Source organism: Pinus tabuliformis, chromosome 6 (assembly GCF_031772625.1).
Source record: "Pinus tabuliformis cultivar Carrire ecotype Pingquan chromosome 6, CPIR1, whole genome shotgun sequence".
Lineage (NCBI taxonomy): Eukaryota > Viridiplantae > Streptophyta > Pinopsida > Pinales > Pinaceae > Pinus > Pinus tabuliformis.
Genome location: NC_142292.1, coordinates 152267165 through 152278268, shown reverse-complemented (window position 1 = coordinate 152278268; position 11104 = coordinate 152267165). Strand labels below are relative to the sequence as shown.

At 36.0% G+C, this 11104-nt stretch overlaps 4 non-coding genes across 4 annotated transcripts; 3 read left to right on the top strand and 1 right to left on the bottom strand.

Annotated features, from left to right (window-relative positions):
- The first annotated feature begins 3293 nt into the window (after positions 1–3293).
- TRNAE-CUC (transfer RNA glutamic acid (anticodon CUC)) lies at positions 3294–3366 on the top strand. Its single transcript has one exon. It is a non-coding gene; the product is annotated as a tRNA-Glu (tRNA).
- Positions 3367–3933: 567 nt separating this feature from the next.
- Positions 3934–4006, top strand: TRNAA-AGC (transfer RNA alanine (anticodon AGC)). Its single transcript has one exon. It is a non-coding gene; the product is annotated as a tRNA-Ala (tRNA).
- Positions 4007–4232: 226 nt separating this feature from the next.
- Positions 4233–4305, bottom strand: TRNAA-UGC (transfer RNA alanine (anticodon UGC)). The gene has a single exon. It is a non-coding gene; the product is annotated as a tRNA-Ala (tRNA).
- A 6064-nt stretch (positions 4306–10369) lies between these two features.
- TRNAG-GCC (transfer RNA glycine (anticodon GCC)) lies at positions 10370–10440 on the top strand. Its single transcript has one exon. It is a non-coding gene; the product is annotated as a tRNA-Gly (tRNA).
- Positions 10441–11104: the final 664 nt, after the last annotated feature.

Genomic DNA, 11104 nt, shown 5'->3' with positions numbered 1-11104 from the left:
AAACACGCATTTCTTCACTTGATGATTGCTGCAATACAGTCACTGTTACGTTAGATGCTTCCTTTTCATCCACTCATGCACTGCACTCCTTTACCACAGCTTCATGCACATTCTCCTTCGCGTTTTTGACTGCTGATCATTGAATTTATAAGCACAGGTAGTTAGGTTGATGCACTTTCGGTTTGATAACACTCATAAGCATTTGATACATTTACACTTCTCCTTCTCGGCCCATTACCTTCTCCTCCACCTTGATCACACATGCAACCACATCTTCTCGACCTTTACTCCGCTCTGCTATTTCCCCAAAGACTTTCACTCCTCGCATAGCTCCATTCTCTAGCCCCTCGTTGTTGACCTAGTCCTCTATCTTCCAACCTACTCCCTACAGTCACTCCCTATCCCATTCCTTCACTTCTACATCCATCACCAGCCTCATCCCCACCTTGCACATCTCCCCCTACCATTCCATTACTCCTCCATCACTCCAACCACTCACGGTAGGTCATCCTGTAGCCATTTGTAGACATCCTGTAGAAAACAGAGTATCCTGTAGGATCCTCCACAGCCATCCTGTAGGAGGCCACTCTCTCGGTTGCTGAGCATCTGAATGCGAGGAACCTCTGTGGATGGATGCTAAGGATCCTTAGGGACCTCCCCTAGCCTTCCCAACCTGTCCCACGCTTTCCTTCTTTCTCCATCCCATCTGCACAACCAAACCCTAATTAGCACACAATCACAATCATTCCACACATTTAAAGGGAAAATACAAAAACATGTCTTTTATGATGCAAACAGCTTAGATCCATGCATTTCCACTTATTAGATGTAACAACAGCATTGGTAGAAGTTTCCTTCACATTCCTTGCAGTATAGAGGTTAGACTAGTTAAATTAGGGTTTCCTAGGTTTACATGCTTTGATTTGCTTTCAGATCATTTTCGCCAAGTAGAGTAGTTTTCTCTGAGTTAGCTTTCGTCCATCATTGATAAAGCTTCTTCTGTGAGCCTATAGAAGTTGGCTTGAGCCCTAGCGGACTTGTGCCAGCTGACCAAGTGACAGCTGCGACAAGAGCTAGTACTTGTGCATACAGCACCGTCGCTTCCAAGTTTGTACGAACTACCGGGTTGATAAAATTAAGAGACAGGAAGCCCCAGGAGTTGTAGCATTATTGCTACAATACTGGAGCTCACCATGTAGTACTCTAGATAATCTTGCCTATCACACAAGTATTAAACGCCCAAAAATCTCTAGCAAAATTTCTCTATGGAATTGTATGTATTTTAATATTTTTCTTTGGAGGTTTTAGATGCCTATGTTGCTTAGTGCATGAATTGAGTCTTTATATATGTAAATGTTTCTTCATAGGTAAAGTAGCATGTGAAAAGAATTGAATATGTTAAAATTGTTTTGGCTACCACCTTTGTTCTTGCTCTTTTGTGTGTCAGTATTTGAGACATAATACTCTCCAAAGCTGGGACTCCCCAGCCATCATAATTATCTTATTATGGCTTCTCCATTAAGACGGCTACTATGATGATTCTCTACAGAATACCACAATAACCATGAGACTCCCCTTAAATCAACATGCTCATCAATGCTAACATTTGCTTCATCTAACCTCAATATTGACCTGGTTGTCATCCTTGCCAACATACCAAGTGCCACCAATCACTAAGACGATGCAAACTGCTCAATAATAATAGACAAGTTATCTTAATTTAAATATAATAAAATAAAAAGGTACAAATTATAATATTGATGAGATATGAAAAATTTGTATATAAAACTTATAAATCAAAGTTAAAATTTAAAATAAAATAGGCAATATAAAAATAAAAAATATAAAGCACTGTATATCTATATACCTATACACTTACTCATTTTAGGATTGTCTCAGTCTTGGATTTATAATAAGCTTGTTTCAAGTTTAGAGAAGATCTTTCATTATTTTGGATTTTTAGTTTGGTGGGAAGGAAATACAAGTGCGCTCAGTAATTCTGACATTTAGTTGGAGGTCATTATTGCTTTTATTTGAGAATGGCCAAATAGTACGAGGTAAAACATAACATAAAAAAGACAAATTTATAGTCCTGCAAGTTTTTGAAGTACACTTACTCGTTTTAGGATTGTCTCAGTCTTGGATTTATAATAAGTTTTTTTCAAGTTTAAAAGATCTTTCATTATTTTGGATTTTTAGTTTGGTGGGAAGGAAATACAAGTGCCCTCGTGATTTTGACATTTAGTTGAAAGTCATTATTGCTTTTATTTGAGAATGGCCAAATAGTACGAGGTAAAACATAACATAAAAAAGACAAATTTATAGTCCTGCAAGCTTTTGAAGTACACTTACTCATTTTAGGATTGTCTCAGTCTTGGATTTATAATAAGTTTGTTTCAAGTTTAAAAGATCTTTCATTATTTTGGATTTTTAGTTTGGTGGGAAGGAAATACAAGTGTCCTCAATAATTCTGACATTTAGTTGGAGGTCATTATTGCTTTTATTTCAGAATGCCCAAATAGTACGAGGTAAAAAAGACAAATTTATAGTCCTGCAAGCTTTTGAAGTTAGCCTCCTAAGGATTTTTTTGATGGCGCTTTCCAAAAAAATCTCATTATATGTTGCATTGGGGTGGTTTTGTTTCTGAAAAACATCATTACATACATTTTGTATATGCCCATGGTCAAGGAACAAACCAGAAGAGTGAATTTATAGGCTTTTGTATCTTGTTTAAAGTAGAAAGAGACCATGGTTTTAAAAAGTTTTTAAGTTTTTTGGTAATTCCAAATGAGAATATAAAGATAAATATTAGTTTGGGCACTCTCTTATGATAGACTACCTAAAGAAGCCCTTCTTCCAACTATAATTTCTCCATCTAGCCAAACTGTGGCTTTGTTAGACAAAGCCTCAGAGATTTTTGACACTCTCTAGACAATACACATTATTTTATTCTGCTCTTTTTCGCCATGGTTGTTCTCCAATGTTGCCTCGTGTCCTTTGCGACCGACAAGTGTTTATTTTAAGATCTCTCTAGATATCGACAATACTCTTTTGGAATTTTGGGTGGATCAGACTACTGCGCTTTTCTCTTAATTGAGAGCTTTTCCATATTTCATAACACCATAAAAACATGTTTTATTGAATTTTTAAATTAAGCGAAATCGCAATATCCTATCTGGTGAGTATCAACTAAGATGGTAAGATGAATTTAAAACATTATCCTTATTACTTCTTTTCTCTGTCATATGAAGATCCAATAGCCATGTATTATGTAAGTGCTACGAAAGAGAAAATCCGTTGTAGTCTAGTTGGTTAGGATACTCGGCTCTCACCCGAGAGACCCGGGTTCAAGTCCTGGCAACGGAAAACAAAGCTATTTTATTTTAAGCTAGCTAGAATCCAAAACAGTGGTATTGGTTTGATTGCAGCGCACTGGTCCATCCATCCCGCTGAGCTCTAGTTCAGTTGAAAGCGATATGGATATGGATTCAAAGGCTCCCATTATTGGGAGGATGGTTATTTTTGTGTGTAGCTTTGGCAAGTTTTATAAACAATGCGGCTCATTTCCTTCCTGTTACCTCCATCGACATTCAATTCAAGGCATCCATATCCATCAGTCGGAAATACCGTCGAATTGGCCATACCATTACAGTCAACATTCTTTATTTAGAACCATTAAAAATTAAAGCCCGCAATTGGAAAAATCCAACTCCAAGATTTGTAATATACAAAAATTCTTTAAGCTGTTCTGTAATGGACAAGAAAAATACTGGACAACATACAGCATATCCATAAATCAATATGGTGGACAACCTCTCCATTACTTAAATTTACACTGAGGGTTTTTTTCATAATTCACATTACAAAAAATGGTAACGCTTTCCCAGATCAAATATAGCAATACTAGATATCCTACAATTCTAGCTTTTATATGGGGATGTAGCTCAGATGGTAGAGCGCTCGCTTAGCATGCGAGAGGTACGGGGATCGATACCCCGCATCTCCATTGTTACGAGTTTTCGAACCACCTGTTATTATTGATCCAGTAGTTATTGAAACCACCCTCCTGTTTTAACTTAGCTGTGCGCTTTCAAAGCTCGCAACCTTCTGTGTTCAGCTTCAATTGAGATGTTGAAATCGATTCGTCCATCCTGCTCAGTTGCAATCTTTTATGGACTTTGCGTGTTGGATGACATTTTTAAAGCAAAACATGGATTTTAAAATTTATCAAATGGAGATGCGGGGTATCGAACCCCGTACCTCTCGCATGCAAAGCGAGCGCTCTACCATGTGAGCTACATCCCCGAGTTGTGCAATACACTGCTTGCTTTGTCTCTGCATATTCCTGGTATGTATTAAAATCGTGTTATGAAATGAAATAGGGAAGAGCCACTATGACGAAGCTTAATGGTAATCGTAGATCTTTTATTTGATATTTAAATTATAATGTTGATGTTCAAATGATACCTGTAAATACATTTACAAAAGTAATTTAGTGTTTCAGTAAATTAAATAAAATGTAATTTTTAAAGTAAAGGGTCTAATTTTGTAACTTATAAGTGATCAATTTATAGATATGAAAATATCTAAATAATAAAGGAGGGAAAACATTTAAAAATGACTCATGAAATTGGAATATATAATATTATTAAATTAATACTTTAAATTAAAGTTTAATATACGTGACTACATATTAGTTAACAAACAAAATGCATTTATATATACATGTAATAGGATTTATATTGCATAGGATGTACATTGTACCCAAAAAAAAATAAAAAATTATTTTAAAAATAAAATCTAAATTCTTTCTTAAGGTTAAAATCATAGGTTTTAAAATAAAATCTAAATTCTTTCTTAAGGTTAAAATCATACGTTTTATTATAATGAAAGTTCAAAGTTAAAATCATAGCTTTTATTACAATGAAGGTTGAAAGACTCAAGCATATAACATAGTTAGGATAAACAAGTCATAAAACAAAAGGATGAAACACTCAACAAAGTCATTCCATATCCCAAATAAATTATATGATCAAATAATAACATGCCATACATAATATTGAATCTCCACACAACCATGCTCACTCCTAAAGTGAGCACTTAGATGTGTGTGTATATCACCCAACCTTCAAGCTCCACTCCTATGTTGTGTGAGAAATTAGAAATCTCCTTTATGTGCTTTTCTCTTCATGCCCTGCGCAAATCTACAGCTGCAACCCTTGCTGTAAATATTCTGTGCCTAGATCTACTTAGCGAATCAACTGATCTACTCACCAGAATTGCTTCTTGGCAAACACACTGCCTGCAAACTCTTCTTCTAAGCAAATTGAACTTGTTCCTACACTCTGCCTCTGGAAATAAATTTATGCCCGCACCCCTAGTTAAGCTTACATAGATGTAAACCTCGTGCTTTAGATCTCCCTCGGAAACTGCACAATCTCACAATCTTTCACTTCTGAGCCTCCCAGCTATCAATAATCCTTTTATACCATGTGAAATTTCCACGAATGCACTAAAAGGAGTTTAATCTTCTAACTATTAGTAGTTTATTTATTTCTGACAAATAATGGTTAAACCATTGATGCATTCTTCACAATAAAAATATGTTGCGGGAGTAAAATTCAGGAACTGAGAGATGGATGCACACATAAAAATCAACACAATTATTTTCGACTAAACATCCCAAGAAAAACCCTGAAGGGAAATTCAGTGTAGCATAAAAAAAACTTCATCGAACCATAAAAAAACTTCACTCATCAAGATACGAAGATTGAAAAGAACCACTAAGAGGGTTAGGTTGTGGATTGGCCCCCCCAAACCTCTCTAAGAGATAATATTAGGTTTAAGCTCCCCTTATGATGATATTTTTGTCCTGATAATGCAGTATAATCAACAAGTCCTTCCTAGTAAGGGATTTGGTTCAAGTAAGGACCTTAAATGTTAAAGACTAATATTTTAACTCCAAGATCCTTTACCCCCAATTGAATAGACATAGTGGAGTTATAGATTAAAGAATCCAACAACCTAAAATTTGGGCTCCATCTAGTGGTAAGCCCACTAGAGAGCCCCACTGCGTTCTAATGTAGCAAAATACCATCTCATCAACCAAGGCTCTACAACCCCTCCCACTCTGGTCCCTTTAACCATAGTTTCTTGCAAGTGAATAATATCAGGATTGTGAGATTTAATTGGTTCTTTTAGCACTATAGTTTTCCAAATGTGACTCACACTAGGGTTTCTAGCAATTCAAATAGGCTTTTGTGGCCCTTTCTATAGATAATTCATCCTCCTGTCTCCTACCAATTCAACATTGGAGAGGCAATATAAAACTCTCTGAAATCCTCTTCCAAAATTTTATGTTGCTCCCTCACTTTGATGCTCTCCCTCTGGCTCAAACTGTGGTCTCCCTAAAGTTGTGAATTGGGTAGCTTGATTTTCCAAGATAACTCACTCCTTAATTATGTCCATCTCCACCTGATTGGCTTGCTCTTATAATCTCTCACTGGAGCATCAACGACCAAGATCTAATTGTGATCGATGGCTAAGATCACTTTAGACTTCATCAAACCATTTTCTACAAGTCTCTAGAGCATGTCGATTTCCTCAATTAATACCCATTAATTAATCAATTTTCCTAAGTTAGACTTAGGAACCTTTTAATAATTGATCAATTAACTTAATTGAGGGGTCTTTAGGTGTTTTCTACCAAAACCTTTTCTGGGTTTTGGATATTTCATGTTCCTTAGCCTCTATGACACACTAGAGACTAGAACACATGTCTGATGCTACCATAATATCCAAAAACTAACATCCCTTTGGTCTTCTAGTTAGAATAAATTATTGTGTTTGTTGGGGGGGAATTGGTTGCTTCATTCAATTGAAATTTAATGAATACTAAGTGGACCATCTCTGAATACGGATGCATGTAGAAGTGGATGTGAGTGGTGGCCTCTTTGGGGAAATTCAACTAAACTTTTAATATTTATCTTGGGGGTCTTCCTTTTCAGTGTTACACTTGCCATGTTGTTGTAGGGGCTAGTCAACTTAGTCAACTAGCCCAATCAAGTCGACACAATAAAGAAAGTATTGTAATAAGATGAATCTCTAGTTGAAGCGACTAACTAGGCTGGTCTAGTAAATTTAGTTGAGATAGTTAAACTATTGTAGTTGTCTATTATATATGTGTGTGTGTGTGTGTGTGTACTTGACTCTATGTACATGTACTTTATTTGCAATAAAAATGAGGCTCACTATACATACACATCTATGGAAGCTCGTATCTAATCAACATTGGCTCATATTCATGTCAACTGTGGCTCATGCATAACACTATACATTTTATGTGGCTCTCGCATTTATTCATGGCTCACTCTTTCTTTGTAATATTACAATGGCATCGCTCAACTCTTGTGTCTTAGAATTTGATACAGTGATACATCAGTGGCATCATTATCTCTTCTATGGAATTTCTCTTTATGGTTTGTTTCTTTGTGGAAGCTCTTCTTTTGGACATGGCTTGCATGCATCTCTTTTATGACGTGGCTCTCATATAATGGCTCGCTCATATCCCACAATGTGCCTCATTTTATTTTCTATATGGATCACATATACTTGTGGATTGCATTCTTCCATAAGTTAATACATACTCTAATCTATGGCCTCACATAGGTGTCAAACCATGGCTCCAAATTATCTAACATTTCACATATGGTGTCTCAGTATTCCATATACAGTGGCCTACATTCTATACAAAGGGATGATCTGTGGTTTTTTTAATGGCTCAGACTTGTTTCCTCTAGAACTCTCATCTCTTATGGCTTGTAAGGTGTCAATGACTTGATCACCATGGTTCGTTATCCTTCATATCAACATGGCACACTAGCATATCTACGTATATTATCTGTGGTTTGTATTTATAGTGACATGCAAGGTTCATATTCTATGTAACAATGGTTCAATGTATAGATGTCTGTGATGGCTCGCTATCTCTTTGGTTACAAAGGTTCTTTTTTCCCGACTCCAGCTGCAAACACATGCAATGAATAGGAGGCTTCTGCAGACCATAGGTAAATGCTCAGAAAGGCACACATGATATTATATTTTCTATAGTTGTTGAACCAACTGCTAGAACTGTTTCTTGTGAATTCGAAGCTTAGCTTAGGAATCAATTTATTGTTATCATCGCTAACGCTGCTTCAACATTTTCTTACCTATATTGTTGATGATTTAAGTTTTTCTTGTGGATTCACGACTTTTCTTTTAGGTTATTTGTTCTTTCTATTGCTTCTATTACTAAGGTGGTGGTTCAAATTCAATGCTCATAGCCATTGCTTATCTTTGCTATCCTCTGTACTTGTTGCTTCGGTTGTTTTCAACTCCTCTGGTGAACTCAAAAACTCGTTTTAGGCATTTGTTATTTTAGCTTTCGCATCATTAGGTTGTTGATGTTGTTATTGCTTTATACATTCTCTTGTGAAGTCAAAGCTCATCATAGGCGTTTGTGGTTCTTTCACTTGTGAATCGCAAGCCCATCTCCAGTGTTTATTCTTGCTGTTATGCCCTTGATATTTTAGCTATTTGTTTGTGAATTCCAAGCACATCTTTAGTTTATTGCTACTGTTATGGTTTGTTTCTTGTTTTAGTTTTTTCTTATGAATTCAACACTCATCCTTGACATCACTAACTGTTTCTTGAATTGGTCAACCCAGAGTGTAAGGCCGCCTGCAGAGAAAGATGCAAAGAAGCATCCCGCCAGAACGTATGTTTAAGAGCTTGTGGTACATGCTGTGCCAAATGCAACTGTGTTCCTCCCGGTACATATGGAAAACAGGATCTCTGCCCATGTTATGCCAGCCTGAAGACACATGACAACAAAACTAAGTGCCCTTGAAAATGATATATCCAGTACACATTTCATATATACAATGTCATTATAGTTTTGGGGTTGTCATATCCAGTACACATTTCATATATACAATGCCATTATAGTTTTGGGGTTGTCAGGACTTCTAATGTATATAGTTATTAATTTGTACTACAGGCATGTATAAAAGGGTAAATAATATGCAGTTGCCATGGATCTTGATAAAGATTATTATCAGTGTGTGATGATTAATGGGGTGTATGTATCAAAGATAAGTTATATTATTAAAATGTTCTTTTAACTAGTCTAGATCAATCTTAACCCTCGATCTACTGAGGGACCAGAGGAATCAAATATCTTAGTGGTTTGCACTCAAAAAATTTAATCCATTTTGACACTTGGTAGATCAAGAGTTAAGATGGATCGATCATATATATATACATTCTTACATAAGAATACTATTGGCAAAACCATAAGTAAATTAAACTAGGCAAAAAATATGTTATTGATTATTTTACCTCAATTATATATATATCTATATAGTAATTTGACAAGTCAAAATGTTTAGAAGACAAAAACATTTTTTACATACTATAAGCAATTCTATAGTTAAAAGAATAATCTACCTTATAGAATAAATAACCTAATTCAAAATAATTTTTCCAGTTAATAAATTACTTAGTAAAAATTTAATCTTGTTTGAAATTTTACAATGGAAAAATCTATTTTATTTATAATGACATCACACCATCACCTCAGGACTCAACTATATAGTTAAATTCCAATTTTAACATTTAAATTTTTGCCACTTGTCACAACAACGGTATTTCTTTCTTACAAAATATCATTAATGAAATTAAATCGAAGCGTGTTGTCCCTTTGGGCGACTTTTCGTCTCCATTAAACAAGGAGGACCAAAAAAACCATGAGAAGGGCCATGGACAAAGATACTAGGATGTAAAATGCAAATAATTCAACGAGGCGGTACCGCATTATGTATGTAAAATCCGCTGTAATTTTCTTTGAGATGCAAAGCGGCAAGTTTTTCGGGGTAAGCGGCATTATCGTTCAAAGCAATTCAAAGGATAGGGTTTGGTACAAATCCACTTTTAAGTTCCAGAAATTTTGACATGTTGTGTGAATGTCGTTAAATTCTTCGCCATGGTGATTCGCAGAAGACTCTTAATAGAAAAAAAATTTCGAGCCTAAAGATTACCGGTCAGGGAAATTCGAGAGAAGGGACCTCTGAACAAGTTCACGGGACAAATGTGGGCTCAAATTTATATCTAGAAACTCGTCGGAAGTCGGTTGACAGCAAAGGGCATCACAAAATTTGTGACTGGAGACCTTCTGCACCAAACACCAACTCCTCGGTGCTGGCATTACATATATGAGAGGCATGACTGGAATCCAGCATGGTGCAGTGCAGATACCTCAGATCAGATATTAACGCAAAAACCCCTTTCGTAAACTAGGAAGAAAAGAGACAAAGATCTTTACATATTCGCACCAGTGGTCTAGTGGTAGAATAGTACCCTGCCACGGTACAGACCCGGGTTCGATTCCCGGCTGGTGCATTGAGATGTAGGGAGTTTTGTTATGTATCCTTACTTGCCACGCAGGTTAATTTTCCTCTATTGATTGCAGGGTGAGCCATTACTTCGGTGGGCAAATATAGTGTTCCTTCTCTCAGAAAAATCATAAAGTGTCCTTGTTGGTCTCGCACTTCGTGGATCCTTCTCTCAGAAAAATTATTGGAGAATTGTGCTACCTCGATCCCGGGAAAGACTAAGGCACATATAAATAGAGCATATCCAGTGCAAGAAACGCGCGCCTTTACACTAGGCAGGCAGTTTGCAAGAACATGAACTCGAGGATTCAGCCTGTAGCCTCTATTAGATCACACTAGGAAGAAGCCGTCTAGCAAGTTGGCTTATCATTGTTTTGCTACTATAAATATTTTGTTGCTCTGGGTGCGCATTCTTTTAACAAACATATTAATTTTAATTCGGGTATTGAAAGTGCTTAAGCTCGACATGATATTTGAAACTTGCAGTAAAACATGTATATGAAATCGTTTTCGTATATATAAATGGGTATTTGATAATCAAAAAATTATTTAAAATTTTCAAACTGGACGGTAATCGATTTGAAATGTTAATCGATCACTTACTGAATATTTTTTTGAATATGCTTTAGGTTGATTTGAGTAAACCTTTTCAAGATCATGATATAATGCGG